Source organism: Arachis hypogaea, chromosome 6, assembly GCF_003086295.3.
Source record: "Arachis hypogaea cultivar Tifrunner chromosome 6, arahy.Tifrunner.gnm2.J5K5, whole genome shotgun sequence".
In the NCBI taxonomy this organism is placed as follows: Eukaryota; Viridiplantae; Streptophyta; class Magnoliopsida; order Fabales; family Fabaceae; genus Arachis; species Arachis hypogaea.
In genome coordinates this window covers 86648147-86662187 of record NC_092041.1, presented here as the reverse complement: position 1 = coordinate 86662187, position 14041 = coordinate 86648147, and the positions used below count along the sequence as shown (strand labels likewise).

At 40.5% G+C, this 14041-nt stretch overlaps 2 non-coding genes across 2 annotated transcripts; both read left to right on the top strand.

The window, feature by feature from the left end:
• The first annotated feature begins 2525 nt into the window (after positions 1-2525).
• On the top strand, positions 2526-2633 carry LOC112700442 (small nucleolar RNA R71). The gene has a single exon (XR_003153351.1). It is a non-coding gene; the product is annotated as a small nucleolar RNA R71 (small nucleolar RNA).
• Positions 2634-11148: 8515 nt separating this feature from the next.
• On the top strand, positions 11149-11256 carry LOC112700441 (small nucleolar RNA R71). Its single transcript, XR_003153350.1, has one exon. It is a non-coding gene; the product is annotated as a small nucleolar RNA R71 (small nucleolar RNA).
• The last annotated feature ends 2785 nt before the right edge of the window (positions 11257-14041 follow it).

Below are 14041 nucleotides of genomic sequence, written 5' to 3'. Positions count from 1 at the left end.
CTTAAAATGTTTGCTCGTCCTCGAGCAAAAGAAGAAAGAAGAGAGTAGAAGAAGAAGAAATGAGGGGAAAGGGAATGGCTTTAATTTTCGGCCAAGAAGGGGAGAAGTGGTGTGTATGTTGTGTGAAAATGAAGGAGTGAAGGAGGGTTTATATAGGAGAGGGGGAGGGGAGGGTTCGGCCATTTGAGGGTGGGTTTGGGAGGGAAAGTGGTTTGAATTTGAATGGTGAGGTAGGTGGGGTTTTATGAAGGATGGATGTGAGTGGTGAAGAGAAAGATGGGATTTGATAGGTGAAGGGTTTTTGGGGAAGAGGTGTTGAGGTGATTGGTGAATGGGTGAAGAAGAGAGAGAGTGTGGTAGGGTAGGTGGGGATCCTGTGGGGTCCACAGATCCTAAGGTGTCAAGGAAAAGTCATCCCTGCACCAAATGGCAAGAAAAAACACGTTTTTAGCCTTTTCTGGCGTTAAACGCCGGGCTGGTGCCCATTTCTGGCGTTTAACGCCAGCTTCTTGCCCATTTCTGGCGTTTAACGCCAGTCTGGTGCCCCTTTCTGGCGTTAAACGCCCAGAATGGTGCCAGACTGGGCGTTAAACGCCCAACAGCTAACCTTACTGGCGTTTAAACGCCAGTGGGTGCGTCCTCCAGGGTGTGCTGTTTTTCTTCCTGTTTTTCATTCTGTTTTTGCTTTTTTCATTAATTTTGTGACTTCTCATGATCATCAAACTATAAAAAAAAAAGAAAATAACAAAATAAAATAGATAAAATATAACATTGGGTTGCCTCCCAACAAGCGCTTCTTTAATGTCAGTAGCTTGACAGAGGACTCTCATGGAGCCTCACAGATACTCAGAGCCATGTTGGAACCTCCCAACACCAAACTTAGAGTTTGAATGTGGGGGTTCAACACCAAACTTAGAGTTTGGTTGTGGCCTCCCAACACCAAACTTAGAGTTTGACTGTGGGGGCTCTGTTTGGCTCTGTTTTGAGAGAAGCTCTTCATGCTTCCTCTCCATGATGACAGAGGGATATCCTTGGGCCTTAAACACCAAGGATTCTTCATTCACTTGAATGATCAACTCTCCTCTATCAACATCAATCACAGCCTTTGCTGTGGCTATGAAGGGTCTGCCAAGGATGATGGATTCATCCATGCACTTCCCAGTCTCTAGGACTATGAAATCAGTAGGGATGTAATGGTCTTCAACTTTAACCAGAACATCCTCTACAAGTCCATGGGCTTGTTTTCTTGAATTGTCTGCCATCTCTAGTGAGATTTTTGCAGCTTGCATCTCAGAGATACCTAACTTCTCCATTACAGAGAGAGGCATGAGGTTTACACTTGACCCTAAGTCACACAAGGCCTTCTTGAAGGTCATGGTGCCTATGGTACAAGGTATTGAAAACTTCCAAGGATCCTGTCTCTTTTGAGGCAGTTTCTGCCTAGACAAGTCATCCAGTTCCTTGGTGAGCAAAGGGGGTTCATCCTCCCAAGTCTCATTTCCAAATAACTTGTCATTTAGCTTCATGATTGCTCCAAGGTATTTAGCAACTTGCTCCTCAGTGACATACTCATCCTCTTCAGAGGAAGAATACTCATCAGAGCTCATGAATGGCAGAAGTAAGTCCAATGGAATCTCTATGGTCTCAGTTTGAGCCTCAGATTCCCATGGTTCCTCATTGGGGAACTCATTGGAGGCCAGTGGACGTCCACTGAGGCCTTCCTCAGTGGCGTTCACTGCCTCTTCTTCCTCCCAAAATTCGGCCATGTTGATGGCCTTGCACTCTCCTTTTGGATTTTCTTCTGTATTGCTTGGAAGAGTACTAGGAGGGAGTTCAGTAATTTTCTTGCTCAGCTGACCCACTTGTCCTTCCTAATTTCTAATGGAGGACCTTGTTTCAGTCATGACACTTTGAGTGGTTTTGATCAGATCAGAGACCATGGTTGCTAAGTCAGAGTTATTCTGCTTAGAACTCTCTGTCTGTTGCTGAGAAGATGATGGAAAAGGCTTGCTATTGCTAAACCTGTTTCTTCCACCATTATTATTGTTGAAACCTTGTTGAGGTCTCTGTTGATCCTTCCATGAGAAATTTGGATGATTTCTCCATGAAGGATTATAGGTGTTTCCATAGGATTCTCCCATGTAATTCACCTCTTCCATTGAAGGATTCTCAGGATCATAAGCTTCTTCCTCAGATGAAGCTTCCTTAGTACTGCTTGGTGCATTTTGCATTCCAGACAGACTTTGAGAAATCATATTGACTTGTTGGGTCAATATTTTATTCTGAGCCAAAATGGCATTCAGAGTGTCAATCTCAAGAACTCCTTTCTTCTGACTAGTCCCATTGTTCACAGGATTTCTTTCAGAAGTGTACATGAATTGGTTATTTGCAACCATTTCAATCAGTTCTTGAGCTTCAGTAGGCGTCTTCTTCAGATGAAGAGATCCTCCAGAAGAGCTATCCAAAGACATCTTGGATAGTTCAGAGAGACCATCATAGAAAATACCTATGATGCTCCATTCAGAAAGCATATCAGAAGGACACTTTCTGATTAATTGTTTGTATCTTTCCCAAACTTCATAGAGGGATTCTCCTTCCTTCTGTCTGAAGGTTTGGACTTCCACTCTAAGCTTACTCAATTTTTGAGGTGGAAAGAACTTTGCCAAGAAGGCATTGACTAGCTTTTCCCAAGAGTCCAGGATTTCTTTAGGTTGAGAGTCCAACCATGTCCTAGCTCTGTCTCTTACAGCAAAAGGGAATAGCATAAGTCTGTAGACCTCAGGGTCAACCCCATTAGTCTTGACTGTGTCACAGATTTTCAAGAACTCAGCTAAAAACTGATGAGGATCTTCTAATGGAAGTCCATGGAACTTGCAATTCTGTTGCATTAGAGAAACTAATTGAGGCTTAAGCTCAAAGTCGTTTGCTCCAATGGCAGGGATAGAGATGCTTCTCCCATAGAAGTCGGGAGTAGGTGCAGTAAAGTCACCCAGCACCTTCCTTGCATTGTTGGCATTGTTGTTGTTTTCGGCTGCCATGAGTTCTTCTTCTTTGAAGAATACGGTCAGGTCCTCTAAAGAGAGTTGTGCTTTGGCTTCTCTTAGCTTTCTCTTCAAGGTCCTTTCAGGTTCAGGGTCAGCCTCAACAAGAATGCTTTTGCCTTTGCTCCTGCTCATAAGAAAGAGAAGAGAACAAGGAAATGTGGAATCCTCTATGTCACAGTATAGAGATTCCTTGAAGTGTCAGAGGAAAAGAAAAGTAGAAGACAGAAGTAGAAAATTCGAACTTATCAAAGAAGATGTAGTTCGAATTTTGCATTAAGGGATAGTGTTAGTCCATAAATAGAAGGATGTGAGAAGGAGGGAAGTGATTTTCGAAAATTAAGTAAAAAATTTGAAAACATTTTTGAAAAACATTACTTAATTTTCAAAAATGAAAGTGGGAAAGAAATAAAGTGATTTTTGAAAAAGATTTTGAAATTAGAAATCAAGAGAGATTTGATTGAAAAGTATTTTGAAAAAGATGTGGTTAAGAAGATATGATTGGTTTTAAAAGGATGTGATTGAGAAGATATGATTTGAAAAACATTTTAAAAAGATTTGATTTTGAAAGTTAAAAACTTGACTAACAAGAAAAGATATGATTCAAACATTAAACCTTTCTCAACAGAAAAGGCAACACACTTGAAATGTTGAATCAAATCATTAATTGATAGTAAGTATCTTTGAAAAAGGAAAGAAATTGATTTTGAAAATATATGATTGAAAAGATATAATTTGAAAAAGATTTGATTTTGAAAAACTTTAAAAACTTGAAAAAAATTTGATTTGAAAAACAGAATCTTCCCCCTTGTGCCATCCTGGCGTTAAACGCCCAGAATGGTGCACATTCTGGCGTTTAACGCCCAAAACTATACCATTTTGGGCGTTAAACGCCCAACCAGGTACCCTGGCTGGCGTTTAAACGCCAGTCTGTCCTTCTTCACTGGGCGTTTTGAACGCCCAGCTTTTTCTGTGCAATTCCTCTGCTGTATGTTCTGAATCTTCAATCCTCTGTATCATTGACTTGAGAAGACACAAATTAAAAATATTTTTGGATTTTTAATAATAAGAACAAATCAAAATGCAACGAGAATCAAATAACAATGCATGCAAGACACCAAACTTAGCAGTTTGTATACTACTGACACTAACAATATGAAAATGCATATGAGACACACAAAACACTCAAGTCAATTGAATTCAAAGATCAGAGCACGAAAATTATCAAGAATTACTTGAAAATCCTTAATACACATGAATGAATGCATGCAATTGACACTAAACTTAAGATGAGACACTAGACTCAAACAAGCAAAAATTTTTTTTTGGTTTTTATGATTTTTTTTTTATTTTTTTGTGTTTTTCGAAAATTAAATGGAAAAAGATATCAAAATTCTTGATGAGAATTCCAGGAATTAGTGCAATGCTAGTCTAAGACTCCGGTCTAGGAATTAGACATGGCTTCACAGCCAGCCAAGCTTTCAAAGAAAGCTTCGGTCCAAAACACTAGACATGGCCAAAGGCCAGCCAAGCCTTAGCAGATCACTGCTCCAAAAGCAAGATTGATAAAAATCAACAAGCTTTTGTGATGATAAGTTGAAACCTCGGTCCAATGAGATTAGACATGGCTTCTCAGCCAGCCAGATTTCAACAAATCATCATGAAACTCTAGAATTCATCTTCAAGAATTTCGAAAAAAAAAATACCTAATCTAAGCAATAAGATGAACCTTCAGTTGTCCAAACTGAATAATCCTTGGCACTGATGTTGCCGGACCAAAAGCTTGCTCAAAACTTGGTGCGCGAAATTGTGAACAATACTTTTCACAAATCTCATAATCCCCGGACATGAACCCCAAAAACTTGGTGGCTCAGTACCATGGCATTACACAACTTCGCACAACTAACCAGCAAGTGCACTGGGTCGTCCAAGTAATAAACCTTACGCGAGTAAGGGTCGATCCCACGGAGATTGTTAGTATGAAGCAAGCTACGGTCATCTTGTAAATCTTAGTCAGGCAAACTCAAATAGATATGGTGATGAACGAAATAAACATAAAGATAAAGATAGAGATACTTATGTAATTCATTGGTAGGAACTTCAGATAAGTGCATGAAGATGCCTTCCCTTCCGTCTCTCTGCTTTCCTACTGTCTTCATCCAATCCTTCTTACTCCTTTCCATGGCAAGCTTATGTAGGGTTTCACCATTGTCAGTGGCTACCTCCCATCCTCTCAGTGATTACGTTGCCTATGCTCTGTCACAGCATGGATAATCATCTGTCGGTTCTCGGTCAGGCCGGAATAGAATCCATCGATTCTTTTGCGTCTGTCACTAACGCCCCGCCTGCTTGGAGTTTGAAGCACGTCACAGTCATTCAATCATTGAATCCTACTCAGAATACCACAGACAAGGTTAGACCTTCCGGATTCTCTTGAATGCCGCCATCAGTTCTGGCCTATACCACGAAGACTCTGATCTCACGGAATGGTTGGCTCGGTTGTCAGGCGATCAACCATGCATCGTGCAATCAGGAATCCAAGAGATATTCACCCAATCGAAGGTAGAACAGAGGTGGTTGTCAGTCACATGTTCATAGGTAAGAATGATGATGAGTGTCACGGATCATCACATTCATCAGGTTGAAGAACAAGTGATATCTTAGAATAAGAACAAGCGGAATTGAATGGAAGAACAATAGTAATTGCATTAATACTCGAGGTACAGCAGAGCTCCACACCTTAATCTATGGTGTGTAGAAGCTCCACCGTTGAAAATACATTAGAACAAGGTCTAGGCATGGCCGTGAGGCCAGCCTCCCAATGATCAAAAGATCTAAAGAACAACAGATTCCAAAGATCCGAAGATATATAAATACAATAGTAAAAGGTTCTACTTATAGAGAACTAGTAGCCTAGGGTGTACAGAGATGAGTAAATGACATAAAAATCCACTTCCGGGCCCACTTGGTGTGTGCTTGGGCTGAGCAATGAAGTATTTTCGTGCAGAGACTTCTCTTGGAGTTAAACGCCAGCTTTTATGCCAGTTTGGGCGTTTAACTCCCATTTTGGTGCCAGTTCCAGCGTTTAACGCTGGGATTTCTGAGGGTGACTTTGAACGCCGGTTTGGGCCATCAAATCTTGGGCAAAGTATGGACTATCATATATTGCTGGAAAGCCCAGGATGTCTACTTTCCAACGCCGTTGAGAGCGCGCCAATTGGGCTTCCGTAGCTCCAGAAAATCCACTTTGAGTGCAGGGAGGTCAGAATCCAACAGCATCTGCAGTCCTTTTTCGTCTCTGAATCAGATTTTTGCTCAGGTCCCTCAATTTCAGCCAGAAAATACCTGAAATCACAGAAAAACACACAAACTCATAGTAAAGTCCAGAAAAGTGAATTTTAACTAAAAACTAATAAAAATATACTAAAAACTAACTAGATCATACCAAAAACATACTAAAAACAATGCCAAAAAGCGTACAAATTATCCGCTCATCACAACACCAAACTTAAATTGTTGCTTGTCCTCAAGCAACTGAAAATCAAATAAGATAAAAAGAATAGAATATGCAATGAATTCCAAAAACATCTATGAAGATCAGTATTAATTAGATGAGCGGGGCTTTTAGCTTTTTGCCTCTGAACAGTTTTGGCATTTCACTCTATCCTTTGAAATTCAGAATGATTGGCTTCTTTAGGAACTTAGAATCCAGATAGTGTTATTGATTCTCCTAGTAAAGTATGATGATTCTTGAACATAGCTACTTATTGAGTCTTGGCTGTGGCCCAAAGCACTCTGTCTTCCAGTATTACCACCGGATACATACATGCCACAGACACATAATTGGGTGAACCTTTTCAGATTGTGACTCAGCTTTGCTAAAGTCCCCAATTAGAGGTGTCCAGGGTTCTTGAGCACACTCTTATTGCCTTGGATCACAACTTTATTTTTCTTTCTTTTCTCTCTTTTTTTCGTTTTCTTTTCTTTTTCTCTTTTTTTTTCGATTTTTTTTTTGAATAGAAATGCTTTTTCTTGCTTCAAGAATCATTGTAATGATTTTTCAGATCCTCAGTAACATGTCTCCTTTTTCATCATTCTTTCAAGAGCCAACATTCATGAATCACAAATTCAAGATACATATGCACTGTTTAAGCATACATTCAGAAAACAAAAACATTGCCACCACATCAAATTAATTAAACTGTTATAAAATTCAAAATTCATGCAATTCTTTCCTTTTCAATTTAAGCACGTTTTTATTCAAGAAAGGTGATGGATTCATAGGACATTCATAACTTTAAGGCATAGACACTAAGACACTAATGATCACAAGACACAAACATGGACAAACATAAGCATAAAATTCGAAAAACAGAAGAATAAAGAACAAGGAAATCAAAGAACGGGTCCACCTTAGTGATGGCGGCTCTTTCTTCCTCTTGAAGATCCTATGGAGTGCTTGAGCTCCTCAATGTCTCTTCCTTGTCTTTGTTTCTCCTCTCTCATGATTCTTTGATCTTCTCTAATTTCATGGAGGATGATGGAGTGTTCTTGATGCTCCACCCTTAGTTGTCCCATGTTGGAACTCAATTCTCCTAGGGAGGTGTTTAGTTGCTCCCAATAGTTTTGTGGAGGAAAGTGCATCCCTTGAGGAATCTCAGGGATTTCATGATGAGTGGGGTCTCTTGTGTGCTCCATCCTCTTCTTAGTGATGGGCTTGTCCTCATCAATGGGAATGTCTCTCTCTATGTCAACTCCAACTGAATAACAAAGGTGACAAATGAGATGAGGGAAGGCTAACCTTGCTAAGGTAGAGGACTTGTCTGCCACCTTATAGAGTTCTTGGGCTATAACCTCATGAACTTCTATTTCTTCTCCAATCATGATGCTATGGATCATGATAGCCCGGTCTATGGTAACTTCGGACCGGTTGCTAGTGGGAATGATTGAGCGTTGGATGAACTCCAATCATCCTCTAGCCACGGGTTTGAGGTCATGCCTTCTCAATTGAACCGGTTTCCCTCTTGAATCTCTCTTCCATTGGGCACCCTCTTCACATATGACTGTGAGGACTTGGTCCAACCTTTGATCAAAGTTGACCCTTCTAGTGTAAGGGTGTTCATCTCCTTGCATCATAGGCAAGTTGAACGCCACCCTCACACTTTCCGGACTAAAATCCAAGTATTTCCCCCGAACCATAGTAAGATAATTCTTTGGATTCGGGTTCACACTTTGGTCATGGTTCTTGGTGATCCATGCATTGGCATAGAACTCTTGAACCATCAAGATTCCGACTTGTTGAATGGGGTTGGTGAGAACTTCCCAACCTCTTCTTCGGATCTCATGTCGGATCTCCGGATATTCACCCTTTTTGAGTGAAAAAGGGACCTCGGGGATCACCTTCTTCAAGGCCACAACTTCATAGAAGTGGTCTTGATGCACCCTTGAGATGAATCTTTTCTATCTCCCATGACTCGAAGGTGGAAGCTTTTGCCTTCCCTTTCCTCTTTCTAGAGGTTTCTCCGGCCTTGGATGCCATAAATGGTTATGGAAAAACAAAAAGCAATGCTTTTACCACACCAAACTTAAAATGTTTGCTCGTCCTCGAGCAAAAGAAGAAAGAAGAGAGTAGAAGAAGAAGAAATGAAGGGAAAGGGAATGGCTTTAATTTTCGGCCAAGAAGGGGAGAAATGGTGTGTATGTTGTGTGAAAATGAAGGAGTGAAGGAGGGTTTATATAGGAGAGGGGGAAGGGAGGGTTCGGCCATTTGAGGGTGGGTATGGGAGGGAAAGTGGTTTGAATTTGAATGGTGAGGTAGGTGGGGTTTTATGAAAGATGGATGTGAGTAGTGAAGAGAAAGATGGGATTTGATAGGTGAAGGGTTTTTGGGGAAGAGGTGTTGAGGTGATTGGTGAATGGGTGAAGAAGAAGAGAGAGAGTGGTAGGGTAGGTGGGGATCCTGTGGGGTCCACAGATCCTGAGGTGTCAAGGAAAAGTCATCCCTGCACCAAATAGCAAGAAAAAACACGTTTTTAGCCTTTTCTGGCGTTAAACGCCGGGCTGGTGCCCATTTCTGGCGTTTAACGCCAGCTTCTTGCCCATTTCTGGCGTTTAACGCCAGTCTGGTGCCCCTTTCTGGCGTTAAACGCCCAGAATGGTGCCAGACTGGGCGTTAAACGCCCAACAGCTAACCTCACTGGCGTTTAAACGCCAGTAGGTGCGTCCTCCAGGGTGTGCTGTTTTTCTTCCTGTTTTTCATTCTGTTTTTGCTTTTTTCATTGATTTTGTGACTTCTCATGATCATCAACCTACAAAAAGAGAAAATAACAAAATAAAATAGATAAAATATAACATTGGGTTGCCTCCCAACAAGCGCTTCTTTAATGTCAGTAGCTTGACAGAGGACTCTCATGGAGCCTCACAGATACTCAGAGCCATGTTGGAACCTCCCAACACCAAACTTAGAGTTTGAATGTGGTGGTTCAACACCAAACTTAGAGTTTGGTTGTGGCCTCCCAACACCAAACTTAGAGTTTGACTGTGGGGGCTCTGTTTGGCTCTGTTTTGAGAGAAGCTCTTCATGCTTCCTCTCCATGTTGACAGAGGGATATCCTTGAGCCTTAAACACCAAGGATTCTTCATTCACTTGAATGATCAACTCTCCTCTATCAACATCAATCACAGCCTTTGCTGTGGCTAGGAAGGATCTGCCAAGGATGATGGATTCATCCATGCACTTCCCAGTCTCTAGGACTATGAAATCAGTAGGGATGTAATGGTCTTCAACTTTAACCAGAACATCCTCTACAAGTCCATGGGCTTGTTTTCTTGAATTGTCTGCCATCTCTAGTGAGATTTTTGCAGCTTGCACCTCAGAGATTCTTAACTTCTCCATTACAGAGAGAGGCATGAGGTTTACACTTGACCCTAAGTCACACAAGGCCTTCTTGAAGGTCATGGTGCCTATGGTACAAGGTATTGAAAACTTCCCAGGATCCTGTCTCTTTTGAGGTAGTTTCTGCCTAGACAAGTTATCCAGTTCTTTGGTGAGCAAAGGAAGTTCATCCTCCCAAGTCTCATTTCCAAATAACTTGTCATTCAGCTTCATGATTGCTCCAAGGTATTTAGCAACTTGCTCCTCAGTGACATACTCATCCTCTTCAGAGGAAGAACACTCATCAGAGCTCATGAATGGCAGAAGTAAGTCCAATGGAATCTCTATGGTCTCAGTTTGAGCCTCAGATTCCCATGTTTCCTCATTGGGGAACTCATTGGAGGTCTGTGGACGTCCAGTGAGGTCTTCCTCAGTGGCGTTCACTGCCTCCTCTTCCTCCTAAAATTCGGCCATGTTGATGGCCTTGCATTCTCCTTTTGGATTTTCTTCTGTATTGCTTGGGAGAGTACTAGGAGGGAGTTCAGTAATTTTCTTGCTCAGCTGTCCCACTTGTCCTTCCAAATTTCTAATGGAGGACCTAGTTTCAGTCATGAAACTTTGAGTGGTTTTGATTAGATCAGAGACCATGGTTGCTAAATCAGAGGTATTCTGCTTAGAACTCTCTGTCTGTTGCTGAGAAGATGATGGAAAAGGCTTGCCATTGCTAAACCTGTTTCTTCCACCATTATTGTTATTGAAACCTTGTTGAGGTCTCTGTTGATCCTTCCATGAAAGATTTGGATGATTCCTCCATGAAGGATTATAGGTGTTTCCATAGGGTTCTCCCATGTAATTCACCTCTTCCATTGAAGGGTTCTCAGGATCATAAGCTTCTTCCTTAGATGAAGCTTCCTTAGTACTGCTTGGTGCATTTTGCATTCCAGACAGACTTTGAGAAATCATATTGACTTGTTGCGTCAATATCTTGTTCTGAGCCAATATGGCATTCAGAGTGTCAATCTCAAGAACTCCTTTCTTCTGACTAGTCCCATTGTTCATAGGATTTCTTTCAGAAGTGTACATGAATTGGTTATTTGCAACCATTTCAATCAGTTCTTGAGCTTCAGTAGGCGTCTTCTTCAGATGAAGAGATCCTCCAGAAGAGCTATCCAAAGACATCTTGGACAGTTCAGAGAGACCATCATAGAAAATACCTATGATGCTCCATTCAGAAAGCATATCAGAAGGACACTTTCTGATTAGTTGTTTGTATCTTTCCCAAGCTTCATAGAGGGATTCTCCTTCCTTCTGTCTGAAGGTTTGGACTTCCACTCTAAGCTTACTCAATTTTTGAGGTGGAAAGAACTTTGCCAAGAAGGCATTGACTAGCTTTTCCCAAGAGTCCAGGCTTTCTTTAGGTTGAGAGTCCAACCATGTCCTAGCTCTGTCTCTTACAGCAAAAGGGAATAGCATAAGTCTGTAGACCTCAGGGTCAACCCCATTAGTCTTGACAGTGTCACAGATTTGCAAGAATTCAGCTAAAAACTGATGAGGATCTTCCAATGGAAGTCCATGGAACTTGCAATTCTGTTGCATTAGAGAAACTAATTGAGGCTTAAGCTCAAAGTTGTTTGCTCCAATGGCAGGGATAGAGATGCTTCTCCCATAGAAGTCGGGAGTAGGTGCAGTAAAGTCACCCAGCACCTTCCTTGCATTGTTGGCATTGTTGATGTTTTCGGCTGCCATGTGTTTTTCTTCTTTGAAAATTCGTTCAGGTCCTCTAAAGAGAGTTGTGCTTTGGCTTCTCTTAGCTTTCGCTTCAAGGTCCTTTCAGGTTCAGGATCAGCCTCAACAAGAATGCCTTTGTCTTTGCTCCTGCTCATAAGAAAGAGAAGAGAACAAGAAATGTGGAATCCTCTATGTCACAGTATAGAGATTCCTTGAAGTGTCAGAGGAAAAGAAGAGTAGAAGACAGGAGTAGAAAATTCGAACTTATCAAAGAAGATGGAGTTCGAATTTTGCATTAAGGAATAGTGTTAGTCCGTAAATAGAAGGATGTGAGAAGGAGGGAAGTGGTTTTCGAAAATTAAGTGAAAAATTTTGAAAATATTTTTGAAAAACATTACTTAATTTTCGAAAAAGAAAATGGAAAAGGAATCAAGTGATTTTTGGAAAAAGATTTTGAAATTAGAAATAAAAAAGATTTGATTGAAAACTATTTTGAAAAAGATGTGGTTAAGAAAATATGATTGGTTTTTAAAAAGATGTGATTGAGAAAATATGATTTGAAAAACATTTTGAAAAGATTTGATTTTGAAAATTAAAAACTTGGCTAACAAGAAAAGATATGATTCAAACATTAAACCTTTCTCAACAGAAAAGGCAACATACTTGAAATGTTGAATCAAATCATTAATTGGTAGCAAGTATTTTTGAAAATAGAAGGAAATTGATTTTGAAAAAGATTTGATTGAAAAGATATGATTTGAAAAAGATTTGATTTTGAAAAATTTTGAAAACTTAAAAAAAAATTGATTTGAAAACAAAATCTTCCCCCTTGTGCCATCCTGGCGTTAAATGCCCAGAATGGTGCACATTCTGGCGTTTAACGCCCAAAACTATACCTTTTTGGGCGTTAAACGCCCAACCAGGTACCCTGGCTGGCGTTTAAACGCCAGTCTGTCCTTCTTCACTGGGCGTTTTGAACGCCCAGCTTTTTCTGTGCAATTCCTCTGCTGTATGTTCTGAATCTTCAATTCTCTGTATTATTGACTTGAGAAGACACAAATTAAAATATTTTTGGATTTTTAATAATAAGGAAAAATCAAAATGCAACAAGAATTAAATAACAATGCATGCAAGACACCAAACTTAGCAGTTTGTACACTACTGACACTTACAAAATGAAAATGCATATGAGACACACAAAACACTCAAGTCAATAGAATTCAAAGATTAGAGCACGAAAATTATCAAGAATTACTTGAAAATCGTTAATACACATGAATGCATGCAATTGACACTAAACTTAAGATGAGACACTAGACTTAAACAAGAAATTTTTGGATTTTATGATTTTTTTTAAATTTTTTTTGTGTTTTTCGAAAATAAAATGGAAAAAGATATTAAAATTCTTAATGAGAATTCCAGGAATCATGCAATGTTTAGTCTAAGACTCCGGTCCAGGAATTAGACATGGCTTCACAGCCAGCCAAGCTTTCAAAGAAAGCTTCGGTCCAAAACACTAGACATGGCCAATGGCCAGCCAAGCCTTAGCAGATCACTGCTCCAACAGCAAGATTGATAGAAATCAACAAGCTCTTGTGATGAATGTTGAAACCTCGGTCCAATGAGATTAGACATGGCTTCTCAGCCAGCCAGACTTCAACAAATCATCTTGAAACTCTAGAATTCATCTTCAAGAATTTCGAAAAAAATAAATACCTAATCTAAGCAACAAGATGAACCGTCAGTTGTCCAAACTGAACAATCCCCGGCAACGGCGCCAAAAACTTGGTGCTGTTGCCGGATCAGAAATTTGGCACTGATGTTACCGGACCAAAAGCTTGCTCAAAACTTGAACAATCCCCGGCAACGGCGCCAAAAACTTGGTGCGCGAAATTGTGAACAATACTTTTCACAACTCTCATAATCCCCGGACATGAACCCCAAAAACTTGGTGTTCAATACCATGGCATTACACAACTTCGCACAACTAACCAGCAAGTGCACTGGGTCGTCCAAGTAATAAACCTTACACGAGTAAGGGTCGATCCCACGGAGATTGTTAGTATGAAGCAAGCTATGGTCATCTTGTAAATCTTAGTCAGGCAAACTCAAATGGATATGGTGATGAACGAAATAAACATAAAGATAAAGATAGAGGTACTTATGTAATTCATTGGTAGGAACTTCAGATAAGTGCATGAAGATGCCTTCCCTTCCGTCTCTCTGCTTTCCTACTGTCTTCATCCAATCCTTCTTACTCCTTTCCATGGCAAGCTTATGTAGGGTTTCACCGTTGTCAGTGGCTACCTCCCATCCTCTCAGTGAAAACGTTCCTATGCTCTGTCACAGCATGGCTAATCATCTGTCGGTTCTCGGTCAGGCCGGAATAGAATCCAGC